The 27,022-nt window shown below is 45.0% G+C and overlaps 1 long non-coding RNA gene across 1 annotated transcript; it reads right to left on the reverse strand.

Moving 5' to 3' along the window:
* Nucleotides 1–18,082: 18,082 nt before the first annotated feature.
* On the reverse strand, nucleotides 18,083–26,342 carry LOC110354452 (uncharacterized). Its single transcript, XR_002406448.3, has 3 exons — nucleotides 26,104–26,342; nucleotides 22,732–22,853; nucleotides 18,083–18,753 (listed from the first exon to the last, which is right to left on the reverse strand). It is a non-coding gene; the product is annotated as an uncharacterized lncRNA (long non-coding RNA).
* Nucleotides 26,343–27,022: the final 680 nt, after the last annotated feature.

Genomic DNA, 27,022 nt, shown 5'->3' on the forward strand with positions numbered 1-27,022 from the left:
TTGCACCTTCTGGCTTAATGAGTGATCTCCCCAAATTCCTCAACCATATGAAGTCTGCTGCAAATGCTGATGATTTTTTTAAGTGAAAGGAAAATATCATCTTATTTTGCTTTCTTCGGGCTTAGTTATAAAAACATTATGTTTCTATTAAGGAAGCAAGCAGTTGGTGTTTATCATCTCTCCCTTACCACAAATGTGATTTGAGCAACAAAGCCGTTATCCAGCTGTTCGCTGGTTTCTCGTGTTCACACTCGGTGCCTTAGTGTTGGATGTGCCACCCGAGGAGCAGGAGCTGTGACCGGGCAGCCGGTGTTTTTTTGTTTTGTTTTGTTTTGTTTTGTTTTTAATCTTGTTGTGAATGGTGCAGGCTTTGTACAGAAGCCTCTGGCACTCTCTGGCACTGCCCACACCCAGGCACCCGTCCTGAAGGCTCCAGCGCTGCAGCAAGTGGGGTTTCAGGAGAAGGCTGGGCAGAAAGAGAGCATCACGTCATACCTGAACATTTTTAGAAGAACATGCAGATGCTCATTTTTATTCCTCCTGCAGTCTTCAGCAGCAATATAGGCCTGAGTAAACCCACCTCACTCTTCAGATGCCTGAAGTATGCGTTGCATGTAGAGCTGAATCAGGTTTCTTTGTCCCATGACCGACGTGGTGTCACATCATTACGCCCACCGTTTGCATTCAGAGCTCATCACAGCCTCCGGGCAGCTCCCAAAGTCCAGAGCCTGTGCAGCATGCACCTTGTTCACACCGTGCAGGTAGCAGCCGGCCTGACGCCACCTGTGGTGTAAGAGCAGCACCGTGCCAGCCTTCCTCCGAGCACCGAGCACTTCAGAGCACTGGGAGAGGCAGGCACTGGGAGCGGGACCCACCACAAACTGGTGGCACTGGGTAAGCTGGCTCCCCAGGAGCGGCAGCAGCACCAGAGCTGCCCACAGCACGCACAGCAGGAGCAACCTCGGGTGGTTGGCGACACAGAAAGCTTCCCAGTTTCTGTGCTACAGCTTGTCAAAACCCAGCTTTTAGTATCTGGTCTGTGTTAAGCATCATTAGGATTACAAATAATAACCTGTTCCACAGTTTAGCACACCAGCTTTGATACACATCTATGAAGTTGACTCAATTTGTACCACGGGACTTTTAAAGGATGCTACAGTGAGGAAAGAAAAAAACAAACCCTCTCTGCTGGTGTTAATTTAAGGCATACCTTTTATTTTGTCTGACAACAGCTCTCTTCTATCAGTTTGAATTTACTTTTTAATTATGTATATTGCTTTTTTTCATGTGAAGCTCCAGACTAGAAATATGTATCTCATTATATTTTACGTTATTCAATTGACCTAAACACAAAAGCATTTTTCTTGAATACTGAGTGCTCATGTACCTTTTTAATTAAAGCTTAAAAAGCTTTTAATTAAAACAATAAATCACAGACAGCAGGGTCTATCCAAACTGTCTTGTGGTCCAGGCATATTTTTCCTTTTGTGATCGGATTGACCCACAGGGTAACAAAACAGGTGAAAATGTCTCTCACAATTAATTGATACAGTAGAAATTACCGGACTGTTCCACACGACAAGCCAAGGAGTGTGTCTGAACCAGCACCACTGTGCCCTGCTTGGGGGCACTCGGGGCTGATGGCCCCCCTCAGCCCGTGCCCTTGGCAGCAATTAAGCCTCCGCTGGCTGCTCCGTCTCCCACGCCTTTTCTGCCACTCCAGCCCCAACCTCCCTTGCTCCAGCGCAGGGGCTGGACTCGACTTGCTGGTGTGATGCTGCCACCCCTGCCCCACAGAGCCCCCAGCCCTGTCCCATCCATGCCCATGCGGGACCCCAGTGGGACGCACGCACCAGGCACACTCAGCAGCAAGGAGGCAGCGTGTGTGCCCCTTCTGGGGATCTGAGCCGGTCTGGGCAACTGTGAATCTTGTTTTATCTCAAAACTCACAGGAATACATCTAATCTACTAGAATAAGATATACTAAATGCACTAACTTTGGGTTTGACTTTTTTTTTTTTTTGCTCCGAGATTACAAGGACTTCTCAAATTCAATTCTGGGTATTCTAAATGCCCAGAATTTCTAACAGTCAACCAGGTTTTGTGCTTACAGAGCACATGCTAAAAATACACTTGGTCCTCATGTCCTCTCATGCTACAGAACCCTCTTCTACTTGTGTAAAAAAAAAAAAAAAAAATTATATGTTTTTCCCGCAGGTGGAATATTACAGCCACTAAATTCCCAATTACATCTTCAGTACTGGAAGGGAAAATTTAACCTTCATCCTACCCCTATAGATACATTGTGCTGCATTCATGTTTTTAGGGAAATATTTTCAGAAATTTCCAGTTCATTTGTAAATGTACTATTGTGTTTGCAGAAGAAAATTCATTTGGACATGCCAGCGAGCTATGCAAACATGCATTCTTCAAGTTATATGTGGAAATATTTGTTCTACACACAAATTGGGACGAACAGAAGTGAAGCTGCTCCAGACACCAAGCAGGGAGGAGGAAATGAGCTGGTGGGAGGTGGTGTTCCTTTCTTCTTTCCAGTCGCAGCAGCGATGCGCAGGAGCAGCGCGCAGCACCCAGCGGGCTCAGCTCTCCTGCACACACTGCCCTGCTGCACGAGCCTCCTGGTTCTGAGCAACTTCTTCAGCCGAAGGACAGGTGAGAAGCGAAACTGCAAAGAAATGATGGCAGGGTGACCTGAAGGAGAAACACAATCGTGCAGTGAAGCCAGCAGCAAACCCAAACCACTTCCTACAAGCACCACAGAGTAAAGCAGGGCACACCTGGCCAGGGCCACGCCATGCTGTGCACGTTCCCTTTTCCTTAAAAGCCTTTCCTTAAGGAGAGGATCTTACCTCATGCCTCTTTTCCTGTCTGTTTTGTGGTCTTGATCTCTAACGCATCTCCTTGAGTTTCTTGACCCCTCCATGTTCATTTCTCAGGTAACCAGCCCCGAGGAGGGAACACCTCCCGCTCCCAAATTACCAGGCATGGCGGTGGGAGGCAGGGGGATGCACGATGCTGAGGAGGGGGCTCTCTCAGCACAGCCACTGTCCTGCTGCTGTGCACTGCCCAGCTCCTCCTAGCTCTGTGTCCCCGAGCAGCTCACTGCACACGCGATCAGAGGTCCCAGAGAGACGGTCGGGTCACGGGCGAGCAAGAAAACGAAACTCACGAACACGAGACCGTGCTGTTGAAAAAGAAAAGTAATCCAAACACGGCTTCACCTTCTGTAGCTAAGGGGACTCTGGGCCTTTACAGTGTTTCTGAACAAGAGAACAAAGACAATACTTTCAAGTGGTTTTAGTTTGGGGAGAATTGTTTCATCTGAGACCTGAGGGACGGAGAGACGTTGTCAGACCACAGGCTGTAATTAAGCTTGCCATGCTCAGCTCATGAGCTTTCAAGCCTTTTGCTAGAAGAAAGAGAAGGGGAGCAGGAGAGCAGCTGTCAAGAGCAATCTGCGAGCGTCCGTGGTTGTGATGGACGTACTGCAGGAAGGATGCTCGGCGTGGTGGGTGACTGCAAGTACGGCCATCCTGAGCACGAATCTCAGGCTGCAGCAGGGAGGGAGCCTTTACACCTGCCTGCAGCTGAAGATGGGACGGGTGAAATGCTGAGCCTGCAGGACAGGGCAAGCACCGCTGATCCCCGCAGCCAGGGGTTGGTGTCGGGCAGTGGCTGGCTCGCAGAGCTGCTCTAAGCGGTGCTGTCAGTGCTGCGCAGTAAGGATCTGTGTTCGCTCACTGCTCCTGACAGCTCGGCTGAATTGCCTCGTTGAAACACAAAAGGATGAGCCTAAGCTGTGTGTTCAAACCGCCTGCTTCTGTGCAAACTCGTAGTTTTACCTTCCGCACATGAGGCACGTCTCCCCGCTGAAGGCAAGCACACCTTTTCCCAGGCCGTGTTCCCAGACAAAACTTGTCCTGGACACTGGCAGAGGCTTCCCTGGCTGCTCGGCAGATGTTGAACATGAGCTTGAGCCAAGCACACCGTGTCTGACCCATCCCTGTCCCCACATCTCCTCACCACAGCCCAGGGGCTGCACAGGAGGAGCCCCACGGGTCCAGCTGAATCAAGCAGGACTCCTCAGCCTGAGGCAGACCTCCCCGACCCTACGGGGTGATTGCCTCTGACCTCAGCACCCCAGGAGCCAAAACCTCACCTCCAGGGACCGGCAGTCTCTGCAGAGTCTTTTGCAGGAGATCCCCAGTGCTCGCACAGTGCTTCCTATGAGGGAATTGGTCTCCGCAGGGCAGACTTTCCAGTTCAGTTTAACACATACCTTTCTAAGTTTTCCAAGAACATGATTTTGTCTTCAGTGGCAATAACAACCGCATTACCATAATTCCACGTGTGTTTAAAAAATCAGCACACGAGTGCTATGCGTAGCACAAAAATACTGCTGAACTTAATGCAATGTGCCTCGTTCCCACTTGTGATAAAACCCAGGAGCATTTCCATCTCTGTAAAGGCAAATAAAAACAAAAATTATGTCTCTCAGCCAGGAGAGGTGAACGCCTCCATCAGAGTGGAGCAATAAATCCATTGTGGCTATTAATGGCACGCTCCCCACCAGTCTGTGTTCCCCATGAAGGAACCTGGAAGGTCTCTCCTGCAGCTGTGGGTGCTTTCGGGACCGAGCCCTGGGAGAAGGAGCAGGGTGAAGAGGTCTGCTGGCTGGCATGGGTTTGTGCAGAGCGACTGATCCTCCAGTGCTTCCCATCCCACTGCCACGCTGCACCCAGCTGTAATACCTGCTATGGCTCCAATCCATACCACATGAGCTACAGAACACAGGGGCAAAACCAAAACATGCAGACACCTTCATGAGCTGAGCTATTTATCAGTTATTGGTGTTATCTCTGCTGCCATCAGCTCCTCTGCTCAGAGAGCGGTCAGGAGTCTTTGTCTTAAACGAGGAATTTATTTGCTCTTTCTCTCTAATGTTTACAGTCGGCTTTTTCCTTTTGCATACACTCTGCAAAGTTAACATTTCTTCCTCAGAACAGTCTGTGAGAAAAAAATCAATGTGTGTAGTTGTTTGGAAAAGAATTAGGCAGGTAATACTTTTTCATCAAGAGCAGAAAAAAATATGCTTATTTCATGTAAAGCACAAAAATCAAGAAAGAAAGAAAATGACTTGATAACATCTCAAATTTGAAATGGCAAGCACAGGACTCATACTGAAAACAAATATATATTGGTGGATAGATGATTTTTTTTTTCAGTGTCCTGGATTGATAAGATTTAAAAGCTTTTAAGGAATTCAGGGACAATTTCTTCATAGGGAGGTGCGATAAATAAGAAGTATGGCCATCTTATCTTGACAGGCATAAACTTTCATTACCCTAATTCAGTGCAAGGCATTTAGCTCTTGAAGTTAATCTCACCAGGCTGTATTCATCACGCCCATGGAAGGATGTCTGTTATTTTTACTTTAATGTTCAGTACACTTTTTAATGTATCAAACACATGGAAAATCTATTTCTTCAAGAGCACGAGAGGCAAATAATATTTCTGCAGCAAATAAATGTCATTCAACTGCTGCAAACTATCTCGAGCTGGAGATGGTAGGAGGCAAACTCAGACAGCATACATACATTTTGCCTGTTTCCTTAAAAAGGATAATGAAAGAAAATCTGCAAAGTGCCATTAGCATGACTAAATGTATTTTTAACTACGCAATTGTCTTTTGCAGGGATTTAAATTTCATTTCCACCTGTTACTGAGCAGCTAATAGCTTACTGAAATGCTCAGAATTTGTTTTTTCCTAACTTGCTGTGACAGAAACACTTCTTACCACAGCATCAATTTCTGGAAAGGCATCAGATCTGCTCGGCTACATCAGTGGGATTTTCGCTGTAGTTTTGAAAGGAGCCAGACAGGATCTGGCTGCCCAAGGGGCAGAGCTGCTTCCAAGCACCACGCTGCACAACACCGGGCTGCCCGAGCCACCAGCCGATGCAGGGACAGCCCCATGCTGCCCACGCCGGCTGCTGGGGGTCCCAGAAGGAGCCACCAGTGCCCTGGTGCCCATGGAAGGTGCCTCCAGCAGCAGCAGGGTGAGGCCGTGCACGGCTCCAGAACCTCAGCCTGCAGCCCTTGGGATGTCTTGATCCACCGCCACAGCAATTGGCCACCTCGATTTCTTGTCTCTGCATAAATCCTCCTGAGCTAACTCTTGTTTTTCCTTTCTGCTTTGCTATTTCTGACAGGAAGTTTAGCCTCGGGATGGCTGACTGCATCGTTGGCTGCTGTGGTTTTTATTCAAAATGCTTTTGTTAAATTGTAACCAGAGAAAATGAAGTATGTGAGGCTGTCACGAATGAGTCGAGCCGGCAAGCGAAGCCCGATCACACCGCTACGCATAAGAACATATAATGAACCTTAAAAGGCTGTTGTGTATCTCGCTGCGCTGCAAGATGCGTTTCAGCGGCTGTTCTGGATGCTTCCACTTTTAATCTTCTTTTGCTTCCTTATATTTATGTTTCAGAGAATAATGAAATGTGAAAAAGATAAATTTATGGAAAAAATATGTAGTTCTATGTATGCAACGAATAAACAAGTATTTTAAAATAACTTTTTTTTTTTTTTCTAAATTGGAAGTTGTAAAGCAACACTTTTTGCTTCATGTCTGTCTGTTTTCTACTCGGGTAAATTCTCCACTCAGGTGCAGTACAGTAGAACAGCTCCACATATTGCGGTTATCCAGCTATACATATTGCGGTTATCCACAGAGAGAGAGACTTTTCTAATTGCTTTTCAAGTGCGTTAAATAGCTGCAAAATGCAGGGCAGCACTGAGCACCTGTCTCAGCACAAACATTCAGAATGGGGTCATCGGGTCAGACGTGCAGAGTCACCCCAAGCCAGCACTTGGACCCCATGCCCGAGGGATGCCCTTCCCCACCCTTGGCAGCTGCTTTTCTCACAGAACGCAGGCCTGAACATCACAGATCCCTGTGCAGATCTCTGACTTCATATTCAGGCCTTTCATAAATAAGAAGAGACAATTTTACTGATCTCCTCACATCTGAATTCCTGTCTCAGTGATGTTTAAACATCCTTGAGTAGTATCTGCTTTGGAAAGTAAAAATGGCTCAGCTGTTTCTTTGTCCAGAGCTAACACTAATGTCTTTTCAATGTATGCTCGCACACAAAATTTAATCTTTGCTGTGGAAGTAAAAACCTTACCTTCCGATGTCATGTTTTTTGACAACATTATGAATACAATAAAAGTTCAGTTGTAAGCAATGGCAAAACATTCCTAACCCATAGAAGAAAAGCTGTAACTTCCTATCGCCGCAATGACAGGCACTAAAACTCCACTGTAAAACCTTTCCCTGCTTTCACACCACCTCTTTCACAGCATTAAAAATGTATTTAAAAGGAGTTGTTGCCGTCTTGTAATACTTGTTGGTGCTGTCAGCCCCGTTCTTTGTGAGCACAGGATCACAGACATGCCAGGAAGACGGGGCCGTAGCAGGGCGTGCAGCAGGCTGCTGTGCCCCATGTGTGCCCCCACTGCTGGCCCGAGGGACACGAGGGGTGGCCAGGAGAAGGGGTTCAGCCCTTCGGCATCTCCTGTGGCACCAAGAGCACCTCGAGCCACGGGGGAAACGCTCCTGTGTTGTCCTTGGCACTGCTGTGCCAAGTCCTGGTGTACCGACAGTACTCCCAGCGGCGATGTAGCTATGTTGGAAAGCACGGCCTCTATTCCTTGGGCTGTGCCCTTTGTAGGGCACTCATATTGGGAATATCCATGGTACAAGGGCCTGGCAGGCCGAGCTGGGTGAGCCCTGGGGCACTGCATGGAGCAGCCCTGTGCTGCGGGACAGTGGGCGGCATGCTGCACCGTGAGCACACCCAAAGAGCACAGAAAAGCCAGAACCAGCTCAATTTCTTCAGCTAGGCCTGGTTTCCTACAAAGGTTAAACACAAATACCTGCAACTCTTAAGCCTACACCTCTCTTTCAAACTTCTATAGGGGTATGGTGACTTACTAAATTACCTTAGAAATCCAGACTTGACTAAACAGGGCAAAAAAACATGCCACGATCAATGTCGGTGTTATGAAAATACTGTGGTGGTTTTTGTTTGTTTATTTGTTTGTTTTTTGATGAGCTTAAATGTATTTGTGCAAAAATCATTTGAATTTTTTTTAATCAACATGTATTCCACCTAACTGTATTCCTAGCTTAATTGTGCATGAATGACATTTTTTTTTCTAATGTATAATTGAATTTCACAGAAATCCTGGAGCAACTTTTGGCCAGTTTCCATTTTGTAATTGTTTTGCTGTATTGACAACTAGATTAATTTATCCTAACAGTTTCAACACAGTCTGTTTGTGAGGAAGTCCCTGTTGACTTGTGTGGTCCCACAGGTGCTCTCACTAACCAGATTGATCTCCCATTGTGTTTGTATCTTGGACATTATTATAGATGTCTTCTAGCTATGAGCATCTTCTTAATCACTTTAACTTTGTCTTTTAATTCTCAGTGTAACCTTGGCATTGTGTTTTGGTGTTATAGTATGCAAATAGTACTTCGGTGCAATGAGCTACATGTCACTATTAACCATGGAAAGAGCAAAAAGCAAATATCACTGAAAGATGGAAAAAAAAAAAAAGTTACTGAAGCTAGAAAAAAGTTTTTCTGCTTACTCTTAATTTACCACTACCTTTTTTTCCCCCTCAGGAGTAGAAAATCTGTCACGAGTCATTTCTGTAGGATGCATGAATTCAATACACATGTTACTTGATGTGGAAATAGAGCCCAGTATTCCATCTTTTCAATTTTAACACATTAAATGGCACCAAAGAAGAGAAATCACACTCATCAAGAAATAATATGCAGGGCATTTTATGTAAAGAGTGTGAAAATTCATCAAATTCAAACTCAAATTTTAAAAACATCAACCAGAACAACACAGAAATATCAGTTTTAAATCGGACTTGACATGTTCAATGGCTTCTAAGGGAACTGTTGGAGTCAGTTTCAGAGAAGACCAACTCAATGTCTGATTGTTTGATTACTCCTCAGAGTGATGATGGTGAACAATAACTCCAGCATCCATTTCTTTCTCTTTCAAAAAGTAAATTTAATGCCACAAGTGGGTCTCTGATTTGGAGAACTCCTCTGAAACACTTTCAATACCACAACTTTTAAAACCTATCTCTATCTGCATCAACTCTACCTGGCACAGATGCCTTTATGGAACTCATGGGGCTTCAGTGATCTGCGTCTCCATAAGTGCTTGCAGTATCTAGTGCCTTATTGGGAAAGATGATATAGACATTTTAATTTACCCCAGGTAGTAATAAAGCTGAAAATAAAAACAAATGACAACACCAACAAAAACCCTGCATGTTTATATGTTTGTTTCTAAACTGGTAACATATTAAAACCAAAACCCTTAAACAAACCATCCAGACAAACCATCCTGATGCTTATCTTGTGATGTAGTATCATAAAGCAAAGATTAGGAACTTGTTATTCTCTGTTTATATGGATTTGCATTTAGATCATTGAAAAGTTCAAGATGATATAAAAGAAGAGAGGAAGGTTTCTTCATCTCTTTCATTCGTTTACATCAGTGAATCTGCATATAAATAGTAAATCAGATCTGAACATGTGCTTTCTGGAGTGACATTATTAAAGTCTACTTCCTAATGCTAATTGCTACCATTGACATCAATTTATGATTGCCTGCTTCTGAATTAGACCAAGTGAAAGAACTGTAGCTCCAGATCTTTCTCTACTACATTGTCACACACAGTTGCATACAAAACATGAGTTCCTTTAAGAAAATGCATTTCTCCAAATAGCTACTGGCACAATTGTCATTGTTAAAAAATCTAATTAGCAATGAGAAGAATGCTGGTAAAGGATTGTTGCTTTACTGCTTATGGACGCATTCCTACAAACATCACTGGACCGAGAATGTCCGCTTATCTTACGAGTAGATGCTTTATGTTTTGTGCTTCACATTACACAATGCCAGTGTGATTAGCAGCAAGGTATATATAGAAAATAGAACCACTAAACTATTGTTTTGCTAATGATTAGCGTTCACCAGCAGTCTCTTGTTGCCCCAACTCTTTCAGGTATATCTCTTAATAAACAACGTACTACAAGAAAAAGCCTTTCAGTCAGTTCAGGGGTGCACTTATCACAGCTTCACAGGCAATGCAAATATATATATACTTCAAGAATTGAAATAGTATTTGTGCCTTTATGTTAGCAAAAAAGAGGCAGCAAACATTTGACTATTAATCTGCTTTTCCCTTCCCCTGAACAAAGGCTGAGATAAAGTGTGTGGCTCAGTTTAATTTAATATGCAAATCTTTTTTTTTTTTTTTTTTCCTTTCTTACAATAACAGTAGCACATTTTATTCTCCCATATAAATCCGCTAGTCTTCTGAAGAGAACCTGAACAAAGCATAATCTGCAGTTTACCTCCAGAAGGACTTCAGAGGGGTCTGCTGGCAGCCAAGCCTCCATGTCCCCAGCAGGCAGCAGCAGGCGTTTACCACCCCACGTTTTGGACCATTTCTTCTGGTACCATTCAATTTAGGAAGCAAGAAGTCTCCTCATTATCCCAATGGAGTTTTAAATGCAGACCTCCTTCACTGACCTATGCATTGGAGCACTGTGGCTCATGAAGGATTTTGATGTCCTGGACTAGCCTCTTACCAGCTATTCATTCTAACCCCCTTCCAAAACAATATACCTTCAGTCTTTGTGACTGTGCAGATTCAGAAAAGAATAACAAAGCTCTTACAGAACTGAAGTACATGGCATAAGAACAAGGTTAAGTCCTGTGGCCATGATCAAAACTACACAAATGGCAAGAAAAGGGCAGCTACTTTATTTATCAGCACAGATTTCCCTGAAAGAAAATTGATGTCATAATGACTAGTGAAAATGGTGCTAGAATGTAAAATGTATTTTGCAAACAGCATACATTTCCTTCAGTGAAAAATTTACATCCCGCATTCACTTTAAGAGAACTTTAAAGGTGGGTGAACTATTTAGTATTGACACTACCACTGAGAAATTCTGAGATAACTCAGCTTTAAGATGCAGAACCCAATGTTACAAAATTCCAGCAAATACAACTCTGAAAAGACATTTTAGACATATTTTCAGTGGTGTTTGAAATGAATGCAGAATGAAGATGAAATGATGAATTTTAATACCAGAACTTATTCCATTAAAAATATATATCTTGTGCCTCTATTATCTGCCTTCCTGATGCATGAAGGTGTTACCCACAGTACGTGAATTTTTCCTCTTACTATTCGTTGCCACATACCTGCTCCCACTCCAGCCAGGGAGGACTGGGTTGGTCCCTATGTATACTGGAACAAAAACAACAAACAAACAAGCAAAAAAGAATATATTTTTACCTATACACATAGTGCTTTTCTATCTGTTTCTATGTGTGAGTTTTTCTCGTTACACCATTCTGCGTTTGAGAACCCAAGTCCCAAAACATCCTGAAAACCTTTTTCCTCAGCTCCTATCCTGCAGCTGGCTTCATGGCTTTTCCTGCAAGCAAAACCTGTTGACATGGGGAAGTCACTTCAGCAAATCCACCTTTTATTTGCCCAGTGCTTCATGTTTTCCAGACGATTCAACTGAGACAATGGGATCCGATTTGCAGAAGTACCAAGTTGTGAATGGAGTCAATAACTACTTTCTATAGAGAGGAAATAGCGTGAAATTAGCAGGGTTCGATTCATTAAGTGTTGCACCTTATGGAGGGATTATGGATTCCATCAGTGGAGAAGGATGACTCCTACAGTGTTCTGAAGGCTGCAGTGGGTCACAAAGTGAAGACAAAACAAGCACCCACTGGGGAGCACATCTGGGGATAAAAGCAGGTGGGGAGCCCGGTGCATGGGGTGAGGTTTGTGGGGCACATCATGGGGCGGGAGGATGTCATGCCTCAGGGCATCCACGGGAAGACCCAGAAGTGGTTGGGACTGGACAAAGTCTTGCCTGTGGGGAAAGATGAGCAAGCTGGCTGCTTTACCCAGAGAAAAGAGCAGGATCATAGCAGTCTACAAATATGCAAAGGGCTGACACAAAGATGGAAGCAAGCTCCGGTTCCTGCTACCTGGGGAAGGAGCACATAATGGATTTAAATTGAAGCAAGGAGCATGGACGTCAGATGTTACAAGAATCTTTCAAGGTAAAAGGGATAGTTAAGCACTTGAATAGATCAACTAGGAAAGTCATAAAATCTCTATCATTAAAGGTTAGACATTTATCCTACCTGGATATCCTAGAATTTATCCTACCTGGGGCAACGGGATTTACTACATGACTTGATATCCTTTCCAGTATTTCTTTTTTTTTACAATTTCTATGATTAAATAGGAAAGTAATTAATAGTGCCAGGTTCTCTGAAAAAAACAGCTAAGAGGCATGTCAGATTTGGCAAAAATTAATAGATACTTTTGACCTTAATCTTTCTGTACGTTAGTTTTCTATTTACAAATCAGCAATAATGCCCACTCATCTCACAGGAGTGTCAGGAAGAAAATTAATTAACTTTCCGAAGCATGCTTGCATGAGCAGGAGCAGCAGTACTGAAAATCCCATGCAGAAATTAATAATTCTTCCTGCAGAGGAGAGGGTGGGTAGTGTGTGCAAGGGGAGGGCTGGATGGACTAGAGCAACACCAACAGTTTGTCACCGTGTGATTAAAGATTAAAGCAGAACAAATGCACTAAGATGTTAAGTCAAGAATGCGTCTCCCAGACTTCACAGACTTGATTTTCCAGCCCTTGAAATATTTCTTTGTAAAAGTACACACACGCGACATGCAGGGCGTGTTTTCATTTATAGCTGGTCGAGTTTAGAATTAGAGTGCAGCTCTAGCAATTATTTACATAAATATACTGTAGAAACTAGGAGAATCGTCTATACTTTTACTAATAAGTATCCTGGAGTGCTCTATATTCAAGTTTTTTCATGGACATCAAACTTCCCATATTGATTCTTTGGAGAAGATTCTCTTTCCTGAATGCAAAAACAAACAAACAAACTTATAAACAATGAAAGCTGTAAGTTCAGCTTGCCTTGGCTGTTTTGCCTAATTCTAGTGTCTCTTCTGCAAAGGCTTAATTTGCCCATGAGCATGAGGGCTTCTGTCAATGCAAGCACTGCGAGGGAAAGTCTCCCTCTGCACAACCCCAAGGTGTGATGCCAAGCAGGCATCTTAGACTCAATTTACTCTACATCAGATCATTCATTTCTTACCACAAGTGGAATTGTATAATGGAGTTACTTATTTTTGGCCAACATTAAAAATAGATATTGCAAAGTGCCAATTCAGCTCCCAAAAGAGCTGAGATCCATTACGACCGCTGGTGGCGTGAAGCACACGATGTCTGCTGCACCCTCACCGAGCACAGCAGAGCAGCACGGGCATTTCGGAGAGAGGAAAACGAGCTTCCCAAAAGCAAACCTCTGCTCATCTGGGGGCAGCGAAGGAATCACTTGGACATGGGATTTGCTGCAGGGCTTGGTCATCCCAGGAAGACTTTGGTGGGAAGCAATGAAGGTAGCAGAGGAACCTGCCCAGAGATCTCCACCCAGCTGGAGGACATCCCTGCAGACCTGGGGCCTCATCCTGGGCTGAAGGGGGAGTGAGAAGTGCTGGCCTCCTGCACAGGTGCCTTCTGGCCTGGGTCAGCAGCAGCACTCAACCTAGCCTGGAAATCCTATCTCAGGTCACAGGTGTTTGTCGCTATCCAGCCTGACTGAGTGACTGATGGCTGCACGGGCAATCTGGTGTTCAGACACTGTCCTCTCCGTTCAGAGCAGGGCTTTCCGGTGATTCCTAAACCACAATCTTTTTTCATTGTCTTGACATTAATAAATCCTAAAAATTCAGGTAATATTTCACACTCAGGATCCAAATGGCAAGCGTGCATGGCATCCCCAAGATGATGAAATGCGGTCATTCTGGATAACAGCCTGCTGGCTCCACCCGCCACCCCAGGACGCACTTGCCATTCCAGGTCTAAATCATTGCTGTTAATAATAAGGAGTTCAACTTATATGGCATTTTTCATCCAAAGATCACCAACTAGCGTTTACAAACTTCAGTTCAGCCTCAAAACACAATAGGGTAGCTCAGAGCAACCAAGAAAACTTGGGCCAGTTTACTTTTTTTCTTTTAATTTTTTAAGGAATGCATTTTTTCATGACAAGTTGGCGAGGCCCTGCCCAGGCTGCCCCAGGAGCTGTGGATGCCCCATCCCTGGCAGTGCCCAAGGCCAGGCTGGGGGCTTTGGGCAGCCTGCATTGGGGGCAGGGAGGGACCATGTGGGCTGTAAGGTAATTTTTTCCCAAATTTATTTCCTTTTAGCATTTATTTTGATAACTCCTGCTGTGCAATTTTGGAGTTCCCAGCACGAGGGTGCTGGACCTGGCCGTGGGGCTGCCACACAAGAGCAGACCCGTGGGCAGTGAAGGTGCCCGGGCTGTGCACGACTGGCTCCCACATCAGCAAAATAATTCACAGCGAGGTTTCCCAGCTCGCAGCATTTAACTTGCCAGCTGGCTTTGAACACTCCTGGTAGACATCCTCATCTGCCTTTGAATTTCATGAACTTTGAGACTTTTAGGGAATGCTAAATAAAATATTTTTCTGACAAAGCAGCAATGAATCATTGAATAAGAGAGCCAGGAATCCACAGGGGAAGCTTGGACTTGTGGGTTTTGCTAAAAGTGGTTTGAAATGTGTTACTCCTGCTCTGCAATTACAGGATAGCAGACAAGAAGAGCTGACACCTGAGAGGTGCAGGTAGGAAATTCTTCCTTAGGTAAGAGAATATGCTTCTTTTTTTTTTCTTCAGGTCCTAGTATAATTTTTTTATGTGCAAGACCTGAAAACTGCTTTAAAATCTCAATAAATAATTTATTGTGGAATAAAAAGCTTATTAAGTACGCAAGAGGTTCCTAAAAGTCTTGAATGTGTGATTTTGCACAGCTGTTACAAAATAATGGAGGGATGCAGAGAACATGAAAGTGAACTGTGGAAACTACAGATGGAAGCAAGGGGAGGTTTAATCAATTTATCTGGCCTGCACGTGGGTCATGGCTCAGCACTGCAACCAGAGAAACTCCAAAGCAGCAGCATTTGAGCCAAGGTCATGGCTTGGGCACAGCAGCTAATCCTCCATCATCCACACAGGGGCTGCAAGCTTCCCGGTGGTTTATTTTGGTGCAGGGAATGTGGTTGTTACATGAAAACTGAGACTTTGTGACGGTGTAGAGGTCTGTTTATTTTAAGGAGAAAAAACCAGACTTGATTAGCCTGTGGCTTGCTTTGGCAAAGTCAGCAATGAAAAATGAAATTGTGTTTCAGATTGAATTTATTCCTTTAAAGTTCTTTAACTTTCCTAAGGACTTTCCTAAAGAAGACTAATTTGTTGATTTAGCTTTATTGATTCCGTTTTCTGTTATGCTAAACAAAGAAAACACAAACTTGCTCCACAAATTTTAAAAAATTCCCTCTGCCTTCAGCTAAACTGCAGAGAAGTGGTGTTTTCCAAGCCCGAGCTGCTGCCAACCCCCTGCCACGCCTCGCTGCTGCTGGGGCTGCCCAAAACTCCTGACAAGGATGCTCCTCAGCAAGGAGAGCAGCATGTGCCCACTGGCACCCAGCAAGCCACAGGACACCAGCACTTTTTGGGTGGATTGTTGAAGGAATCAAGAGTTTTCCAGCATTGGAGAGGGCTGCCCACAGCACCCGTCCTGGGTTGCTTGTGCTGGGGACAGCTGGTGGGATGTGGGACTTGTTGTGGTCTAACCCAGCCGGCAGCTCAGCACCACACACCCTCTCCCACAGTGAGATGGGGGAGAGAATCAGAAAAAATAAAAATAAAATTAAAAAAAAGGCTTTGAGTTGTAATAAAGACAGTTTATTAGGACAGAAAAGAAAGAATAATAATTATTATTATTATAGTAATAATAATGTGTATAAAACAAGTGATGTACAGTGCAATGGCTCGCCACCTGCTGACCAATGCCGACCCCATCCTTGAGCAGTGGCCCCCCCAAACCCAGCCAGCCACCCCATATGAATTATTCAGCATGACCCCACAAGGTATGGAACACCCCTTTGGCCAGTTTGGGTCAGCTGTCCTGGGTCTGTCCCCTCCCAGCTCCTGCTGCACCCCCAGCCTGCCTGCTGGTGGGACAGAGCGAGAAGCTGAAAAGCCCTTGGCTTGGTGTAAACAGATTTTCGGTCATAGCATTTCAGAAATTAGAAATTTAGGCTGAAAACTCTTCCATAGCAAGGAAAAAAAAAAAAAAAAAAAAAAAAAAAAAAAAAAACAACCAACAACGTCAACAAAAAAATCTTGGTACCTAGAGCAAATGAACATTTAGAATCCAGCATCGTCTGTTACTCTCTTTTTTCTCTGTTGTTTTCCTTGTCCTTTTCAGACTCTAACAAGTCTGAAAATTGGACTCTGAAAATTGGGTTTGCAGAAGCCAGTTCAGCCTGTCACCTCTGAAAGAAAATGATACCCACACCATCACTCTGGGGAATAGCACCGCTGCCCTGCACAGCCACATCTCTCCCAGAGCTGCTCGCCCAGCCCACCATGTCCAATTTTAGGAAGTTTTCAGGGGCTGAGCCCTGGGAGCGAGGCCGCACACCCAGTGCCCTCACGGCATGGACAGACAGACGGATGGACAGACAGACAGCCTCTCCCAGCAGGGGCTGCAGCTCAGGGGCCAGGTGAACAGGGCAAGTTCAAGCCACAGCAGTCATCGAAGGGCAGGCTGCAGGTTTCATTAAGGGGAGTTACAGAAGCGAACATTGGTGATTCACTGCGTATCGCCACCTCGGTGTTTCATGTTATACTTCCATAGTACAAGGGGTGAATGCATAAATCCATCAGAAAACCTTTGGGAAAACTGTGGAGGATATCAAAAGCCTGCTTTGCTGGGGTTTTGGCATACCTCCTCGCGAAGCATCCATCTCAAACCAAGCTCTTACTGCACTGGAGAAGATAGTCAAGCATCTTCCAAGGGCACTGTGATTTATACCTTGCAAAGCCTTATGCCAAAACATCAGTGCTTGAGATCGTACCTTGGCTTCGCAGTGCTTCCTGAGCAGCATAAGCCAGGCAGTAAGACCCAAAAGCATGGACAAAGCTCTCAGAAACTGCTTCCACTGAATAATACAGCCACAGGAGGTCAGGTAACCATGCTCACTCATGGGAGAAAGGCAGCAAAGCAAGAGCCTAACAGGGCAGTTTGCTCAGCCCACAACTCTCAGCCTCCCCACAGCCCCCGGGAAGTCCCTGCGAAGACTGGGAGAGGCAGGGGGAGCATCGCAGAAAGGATGAGGTGGGACATGAGGATCCCCCATGGGGGCGGTTTTGCAGCGGGGGTACCAAGGGTGCCCCCCGCCCACGTGATGCTTGCATTAGGGGAACTTCATCCCCTCTTGCTCTGTGTTCACACCCAGCATCCTGAGCCACCCGTGGGCAGCCGAGGTGCTGCACAAAGGTAGCACAACATCACTCACCAAGAGCCAAACCCTCGCCCCCGCTGCCCCCTGGGCACCTCCAGCCATCGGCAGAGCCCCAGGCTCTGGGGGAGCCCCAGCAGCTCCTCCAGCACAACGCTCCTCACCCCGCTGCCCCCACACCACCACCTCCCCCAGGCAGCACGCCCCGCTTCCAGCACCAGAGGCGGCTTTCGGGGCAGCAAAGTGCCAAAATTGGTGATTCTTCGCACAGTTGCCGCGGAATTGCAGAGGCTCGGATGATCCCTCAGACAAATGCTAAACTGCCCACGGAGATTTAACAGTTTTGAGAGTGATAGGTGCAGCGAGAAGCTAGCATTATGTTTTATTAAAGCCTGTTGAAAAGTTTATGGGCTTGCTTCTGAATGAGGCTTTTTCTCCCCCTAACTACATCTCATTACTTCTCCCGAACACACTGTCAGTCACTCTCGTTGTGTTTGCAGATAGAAAGGGGGCTTTATAGGTCATCTTATTTGTTGGATCGCAAATATAACAAAATGCTGCAAATGACTTAAGGCACTTGGACAGCTGAGCAATTAGAATCCCCAAAAGCTTCTCTAATTAAACAGGAATTTCTTTCGTGCCTTAAGTGGTGGGGTTTGTTTGTCGTTTATTGGAGAAGCTCTTGCCAGAACGCACGTAAAACCCAAAATAGCGTGCCTCCATGTTGCAGAGGAGGATTTTTAAGCCAAAACTTCTGATGGAAAATTTTCCAGCCTGTTTTGAGCAGGGAAAAAGAGGGTTGGGCATTGACACAAACCTGACACCCACTGTACCCCCCTGACCTCCCAAGGCCTGGCCGCTGCAGGGCAGGCAGGTGCCAGCAGCACCCCCCTGTGTGCAGCCCACAAGCCCCCTGCCCCGACAGCCCCACCTGGCACGGGGAGCACCTAAGGGCCCCCGGCTGGGTCCCACGTTATCCTGGAGAGCACAACATCTCTGGAATCGCAGATTTTCAGAGCTGTGGATGTTTTCCCTAATTGTATCGCTGGATGGAAACCCGCCCCGGTTTTGCAGGGACTGGTGTTTGGCCTTTTTGCATCGTTGCCTTTATAATCCTGTACAATATTTCCTCCAGCCCTCCGGAGAACGTCAGCATTTACGTACAAATCACATTATTTCATCTCAATTTGCATGCATCTTTCAGCCAGCCTGGTGTACAGGAGAGCTCCTGTGGTAAACAAAGATATCAAGCCATTAAAATGCAGTAACTAACTTTCAGGAACCATTTGACTAATTCCATGATTCGGGAACTCTTAGGCAGCCACCACAGCAAACCGTGGGGCTAAACGGCGTGAATGCTAAATAGTCAGACCTGCTTAGCTTTCCTTCAGAGCACCAGCCTGATTTTGAGTTTGTATGTGTGGTGCTTGTTTGTTCCCTTTATCCTCCATGTGCTCTCCTGCTGGGAAACTGAAAATACGTACACAAATAAGGTGATCTATAATGGACTCCAGTGGGAATGGGAAGCAGAATGAAGAAGCCCTAAAGCAGAAATAGCTTTGAAACAGTGATATTTATGATAGGAACGTATCATTTCACTTAACTGGCATTGCCACAGGCACAAAGAACAAGGTTTCCGCCTGCATTTGCCTATCTGGAGCTGCAACTGCTGCCCACCTACTGCAGGGAGGGCACTGACTGCTTCCCCCTCCCCGGGCAGCTCTGCACAGGGCTCATGGCAAACGCGGTGAGGGACCCCGGGCACCTTCACCAGTGCTGAACAAACACAAAGACGGGCATCAGGCCTCAGTTGTTTGGCTTTCACGTATCTGAAATGGCTATTTATTGCATGAGTATATCTTAAATGTGCGCTTGTGTGGTGGGCATGCAGCTCGCAGTAGCACTGGTTGGGTTTTTCTCATCGCAACGTGCGCTCATTAAGCGGGATTTGATTTGCTGTAAGGACTGTCATTCCCCGCTCTCCTCTTGCAGGAGGCAAGTCGGTGATCCTGCTCTTACCCATCAAAAAACAGGAGGAATTTAAATTGGTTTGCTGAACGGATGCCACCTCGATTCAGCCTCCGGGGACTGGTTATTTCTCTAGATTAATACATTCACCTTAATGCAACGGCGGTTTTGCCTCCGGGGTGAGACTTTCATTGCAAGCTGGAGTGATGTGACAAAAAGGTGACAAAAATCCTTAAACCCCAACTCACGACTACAAACGAGCTTCAATGGGAAATATATATTTTTTTTCTCCACATAGCAGAGATTTGATTGGAAAACGTTTTTCAGTAGAATGCTTCTGGTTTGTCCCTTTTTCCCTACCCCATGCACTGATTTTAAGCTCCCAGGAGCAGGCCCCAGGACCACGCAGTCCCATCCTCCTGCCCAACTCTGCAGGCAGAGTGGAGCCAAGGGGCAAGCAGCTGCACTGCATGCCTGGAGGAGATGCAGGTTGCTGGGGGCTCCCCTGGCCCCACTCTTCCATATTTAGCTTTTTTTGAAGGCAAGTAATTCAACAGCATGGTCTTCAGCAAGGACAGCAAGCATTACCCAGCTAAAAGGCTCAGGTATAGATCCTCACTTTTTTTTTTGTCATGGCTGGTGTCATTACACATCACTCAATTCTCAAATTAAAAATGGGTAAAACATCCTTTGTCTCTTCAGACATACCATACGCTGTTTCACGGAGATCACTGAATGCTGACAGTAGAGACCAGCTGGCTAGAAACAGGAGCTCTGGAGGAAGGAACTCAGTAATGCTGCAAAGTATTTCTCATCAAGATTTTCCCTACTACTTTTTCCATCAGAAAGCACTTATTCATCTGAGAGATTTTTATTTTTTTTCATAGAAACACATCCGCTCAGTGAAGCTTTTCTGGAAAATGACTCTCAAACCCAGGGCAGGATTTCTGGCCAGGCCCTTCGCAGAGCAGCCTTTGGTGCTGCATTGTAGAGACTAACGGAGCCCATGCTGCAAGTCCATGCTCTGATCAGCATCCCCAGGGCCTGAGATCCCCCCAGTTTCCAGGCCCTGCTCCGTGGGGTGCATCCCCGTCCCCACAGCGTGGCTGTACAACTGCTCAGCACCACCCACCGCTCCCACCACCCAAACAATAACTTTGCCCTCCCGATTTTCCAGCTGGCACAAAAAGGCTGGGGTTTCATTCCTCACCAGAAGAAATTATTTCTTGAAACCTTTGGGTTTTGTCACAACAGAAAGCCATTTCTAATTATATTCTATAGGGAAAAAACTAGACCAAGCTGGACAGAGTGTTCACCTGGAGGTGCCAGTTATCTGGTTGATGTCTCTTGTTGTCACAGAGGCCTTCAATCTTTTGCAGTGGCAGTTTTATGTCCCATCAGTTCCCTTGCCATCAGTGAAATACCCCATGAACAAGTGAATGGAGAGTGAACCTATAATCAGCCACAATATAGGCAGCTCAAAACTACTCCACATCTGCATTATACTCCTCCAATCCTTTAAAATATTAGCCTTCCAGCAGCATCTCAGACTGTTTTAAAGTTTAGAAGTGCACAATCACCTTGCAGCATGCCGTTACCTGAGCCTGACCTCGGAGCCATCTGTATGTTCAGCACAGTGCAGTGCCTACCCTGGGAGTTCAACCTTACTGCATGAGTAAACAGCTGCCCGAGACGGTGTCCTCGTGCACATCCCTAGTCCTGCCAAATGAGACACACGGGTTCACGAAGCCCAAATGCTCCAGGACAGCACCACATGCAGTGTCCTGGATATACAGCATGAAAATAAAACCAGGCCTTGCTGATTCACAAATTAAATAAATAAATAAATATTTTCCTGGAAGAAAAATTCAAAATACCCCAGTAAGACACAGCTATTAGTGCGGGTAATGCAGCACCACCAGGCTCCGTGCCATGGCAGGGAGCAGCAGAGCTGCTGCTGTGTGCTCACCTTTCTGCAGAGAGCACCTGCAGAGTGTGGCATTGGGGAGCTGCTACCTCTGAAGACACTTGATGTTTGCTGGTGTGGGACATGGAGACACCCATCTTGGCACAAGAACTGGAAGAAACCCACAGTGCTTTGTGTCCGGGGCAAAAATATTCCCCCCAAAATCCTCCGTTTTGAGGGTTGCACAAAGGTTATGCAGAAGAAATGCACACCTGTACCTCAGAGGAAATGCTTGAATGTTTGGGAAACAGATGGATTAGCATGAAATAAGCACGGGAAACATGCAGATTTTTTATTTTTTTTTCAAATGGCACCCGAGTCTAGAATTTCCCCTTCATTCATTTGCCTCTTTCCTAAAAATGCTGCAAAAGGGAAAAAAAAATACAATAACCTTTCTTGTTCTGTTTCTGCAACGAAACTAAATAGATTTCTTTTTGGGCCAGCCTAAGCCAGGATTTAACTTCACCATCTTTAAAGTTGGAGAGTAAAGCAGAAACAACAACCCAAGCATCTCTTGGCCTTTGGTGGGCTATCAGGACCTGCTCTGGCATGGGTCGGGAGGTTTCTGGGTACACCACAACTCTTTCTTTCCCGTGGTGGCTGAACTTTATTTCCAGCTACGCAGAAAGACCCACTCAGCAAGGAAATTAATGACCTGCCAGAAATACTGAAAGCAGTACAAACCAAGTATAATACGAAACAAGGGAGTGCTGACATATTTTGATAATTCGAGATCCACACCTTGCGATAATAATGAATTATTTGAACTTCTGTTGTGTTGAAGTACCAGCTGCACTTATTTTCATTAAATTGACTTACATTTTTAATAAAACATCAATCATTAATTACATAAAATGCCGGATGTCTATTGGGATCCTATCCTCTTTTCCTTGAGGTTAACAGGCATGGCATTCAATATCAGCCTGAAGCTTTGGCAAGGAATAATCAAGTTTCCAATATCCCGTAAGCTCAAATCCTAAAGCACAATGTCAGCTTTTCAATATGCTTTACTTTCTACCAGATTTATTTCTTACTTTTCCTTACTGGAAACAGGGAGCTTCCTTCCAATCAAATAGTCAATATTGTCGAGGGAACGCACCAGCTGCTGTGACAACCACAGGTTGGGTGCCCCGTTTTCTAGGGACAGCATGGTTTGTGCATGCATGCACCTGCACACGTGTCTGTAACCCCATTTCCAGTGCAACACCAGCAGGCAGTGAGTCCCTCCTCGCTGCACTCTCGTAACTGTGCTGTGTTTTTCAGCTGTCCTACCTGGGCTCCCTCACGGTGATACATTCAGCTTCTTATTACTTCTCTTCATCAGTTCCGACTTTCAATAGCATAATATGCAAAGCAGCTATCAAGCACATAGGAGATGTCTTTTTGTAATAAATCTATAATATGAGAATAATGTAGTCTCAGATGGGGAGAGGATATATGCTTAAATGTCAGACATGAGATTTAAAATTCAGTCTGCTAAGCTAGATAACATCCTTCACATTTGCATCTGTAAGATAAACAATGAGCTTCATCTCGTTTAAGATACATACTCCTGGCCTAACGCCCTGAGCTTCTAGACAGTAGCTCTGTCAGTGAACTGCCCTGTACCCAACCAGCCTGTACCTGAACTGGGGTCGAATTAAACAGAGTTGATGCTGTCTGTATGAAGCTTTTCTGTAAGTATTTGATCTATGCAACTAAATGTATTAATATATTAATATATGTGTATATATGTATTATATGTGTATATATATATGTGTATATAATATATGTGTATATAATGTATTAATATATTAATATATGTGATAAAAACATCCCAGTAATTAACAATTGCATTACTTTGGATTTCACTGAGATGTTTCATGTGTGTAGCTCAATCTGACTGAACAGGATAAAAGGTTAATAAATTTCTATAAAACATTTTTGAAATAGACGAATATTTCCAAACTATAGAGGTTGGTTTGTCATAATGGGCTCCCAACAGCATTTTGCTTAGTAAAAATGAAATTAAGATTTTCTGTGCAAGAGCTGCTGTTGGGGCCGGCCCTTCCTCATGCTCTGATACAGCCAGAACAGCCCCAGGCACCCAGGCAGAGCCCCCCCAGCCTGGCCAGGTGCCTGCTCATCCCCTGCTGACACCGGGGCCTCCAAGAGTAGCTAACAAGAAAAGAAAGTGGGGAGAATGGGGGAGTCTTCACACCACAGCCTCAGATGGCCGTATTCTACTCCTGCTTTGGTGAATCAGTAGAGGAATATCTGTCATTAAATAAAAATAATAATAAAATTGCACAACCTCAAATTAAGATCCAATGTTTATGAATATTCACTGTAAATATCATGCCAAAATATGTCTGTGCTCAGATGCCTTTTGTTCACAAAGTCTTGACAATTAAAATGTGCTAATGACATGCAGATTATTACAAATTTATCATGCAGATTTTATGTTGATGAAAGTTTAAATATACACTGAACTATCAGCCACAGACAGGGAGATGCTCATACATTGTGACACTGCAGTAACTGAGACTGAGTTCTGATTTCCTGGCATGCCGCCAGGAGAAGTCGACGCCTCACAGAATATCCATCTTTTGTCCAAAGGAAAGCACATTACAAAGTCAAAGCGTTTTATTAAAAGACAAGAAAGGAGCAAAAACAAAACAAGGACTATTTTCAGAAGATAGCTAAAGCTGCAGAGGGATTCTGCCTTTGCAGTTCTCCTTATTCCCTGCGTCCCCGCTAAAGGTTCAAGCACACTTTAAAAATGAAGAACTAAAGTTGATGCATGAGTTCTCCCAGCGCTGGGATTTAGTAAACCATATGTTGCATTGATAATGGGTGGGTTTATCTATTAGCTCTTTTTACAGTAATGAGCATTCAAAGACATTCTGACTCTAAGACACCGAGAGGAAGTTTCAAGGGTAAACTTTGAAAAATAATTCATTACTAGGTCATTGGCAGGCACTGTTTGATCATCTTAAGTCATAAGTTTACAACTGTAAATGAATTAATTCAACTGAATAAATACCTTCTGGGACAATCTGAGTGGATTCAGAGTCCAAAAGCAAAGAGTAACTACAGGGAGCTACAGCACACAGCTGTCACCTGCAATGTTCAAATACAGTATTCTGGCTGGAGAGCAGATAAATACATGGAGTGTCAAAAATGGTGTGAATAGGGAGTGGGTAGGAGCCACCTGATGCTCACAAGGGGTGCCTTAGAGGCCACATCCTTTCTCATGGGTGTCCAGAGAAAAAAAAATATCAGTACTGTTCATGAATGCCTTGTGCAATCCTGCAATAAACTACTTTGGAGAAGAGCTTAGCTAACAGAAGATATCCCCTCCTTCGCATCCAACAAGTAAACGAAAACCTCACAGTACGCATGCAAAAGCACTGAGACTTCTGTATAAAATCCACAAACTTAGCTCAGTTCTATTCTTAGTGATATGACTGTCAACAGGTTCTGTGTTACCTCTGTACTTTGTATTTCCATTACAGACTTTTCACAAATTTGCATTCTTTCAAAACGTAAGCCAAAATTCTCATTATAAGAGTCTCTACTTGCCTCAGTAAAGATGGATGAGCTTTAAAAAGAACAATTTCAAACACTAAGTGCAACTTGAGTATTATAACATGAACACAGCTTTAATTTTGAGAGGTAGACACAGCAAGATATGGTGTACGTGGGTGTGATTCATACATATTAATGCCCTAAGTGTGTCATTTGTCTTTACTTGATGTAAATTGCATTTGTCTGTTAGGGCAGAAACTCAACCTACCATACTTTTAACTATTAGCAGCTTCATATGAGAGCTCTGCAAGGAAGAGCACAAATTAAAACCATGTCAGCTGCTGCTCCGGTACAGCACTGGCACCGGGTGCAGGTGCCACGCTCCTGACACATTAACTGCTCAGCTCGAGCTGCAAACCCCCTGAGAAATGCAACTCTCCCCAGTAAATACACACAGTCTTCAGGCTGAAATGCATCTGTAACTATTACTAGCACTCCATGCTTTTCAGATTTGCAATTTTTCAACTTCTAAATTACGGCACTTACATTCGTGAAGAAATCATCTCATTTGTACAGTGTTACCAGCCCTCGTGTACCGCAGTATGATAAAACAGCTGAACAGATCACCCCCAGGCAAGACTGCGTGTATCCTGTTGGTGTACATTTTATCTCTGTTCTGATCCTTTCTCTGCTAGGAAATTAGATCAACCCTACCAGATACGGTAATTTTCCTCATGTCATCTTTTACTGACTAATTTTTTTTTTCTCCTCCTGTAGGCAAGAATGAATCAGAAGCAGCGATAGCTGGTTTCAAGTGCTTTTATACTTGGAAGAATAACTCTTGCACTGAAGAACCAAGTCTCCTCTGATGCTGTCCAAACAACTACCAAACCCAGGACCATTCAAATCCTCACCTTGGACTCTGCTTCTTCAATTCCTACATCACAACAGCAAAAAGCACAGCAGCCACCCTTTGTCTATGCAACCGAGAGCAGCTTGGGATGAAAACCTCTACAGGGAATCAAGAACAGTGCTTGAATCCAAGTGCTGCAGTTTCTCTCTTACACGCACACACCTCACCCATTATCCCCCGTAAGCGTGAAGCCCAAACCACACAACTTCACCACCTCTCACCTGCAAGTCCTGGTGCCCCTTTGCCTTGCCTTCATGCACAGCCCTCACTGCTGCAGGCTTATTTCGGCACAAAGCCACCTCCCCACTCAGCTGCTAGCAGGCAGCAGATGAGCCCTTTGGGGGCGGTGTGGGTGTGTGTTCCTTCACCAAAACCACCCAGACAATGTTATTCAAAACCTTGACACCCTACTATTTGTTTTCTTCTTTTACAGAGTATGATCTCTGCTCCTGGGTGAGAAATCCAGTTCTGCTGCTGTTTATCATGGAGAGACTCAAGGACCAGGCAGAATATAAATGGGGAGAGACAGAGCTGCAGCAAAAGGCAAAGCAGGGGGTGGAACCCCATACCCAGCAGGACAGCCACACATCCTTTTACAAGACAACTGGGGAGGCCTGCTGAGGCACCCCAGCATCAGCTGGATTCAATGGCTTCAAAAAATCCCACCAGCAATGCGAAAGCTCTGCTGCTGCTCGTGCAGCCTCACCTGGGAGCACACCTGCAGAAGGGATGCTGAAATGTGCCACCAGCACTGCTCGAGGTGGGCAGACAACATGCACCCATCCTGCTGGGGAGCATCCCTGTGGGCACTGCTGGACCCCAGGGCGCACTGCAGCCTCAGCCCTGGCTGAAGGAAGGAAAGAAGGAAGGAAGGGCCTCCTCCTGCTGATCAGCTGCTTGCACTTGCCACTACATCCTTCTCTGTACGCTCCTAACTGATGTGGCAGCTAATTGCTGTGTTAATCCTTAGAGCCTATAAAATAGACAGCCCACATCCTTCCAAAAGAACCGATATATCAAAATAAATCCTCTGCAAACCAGCAAAAAAATGAGTCAGAGCGAAGGAGGAAGAACTGGGGGAAGAGTCCTGGGGCTTTGTCTACAGCTGCCGTAAGAGCTCGTATAACTTTATGTCTTTTG

This window comes from Anas platyrhynchos, chromosome 6, assembly GCF_047663525.1.
Source record: "Anas platyrhynchos isolate ZD024472 breed Pekin duck chromosome 6, IASCAAS_PekinDuck_T2T, whole genome shotgun sequence".
Classification (NCBI taxonomy): Eukaryota; Metazoa; Chordata; class Aves; order Anseriformes; family Anatidae; genus Anas; species Anas platyrhynchos.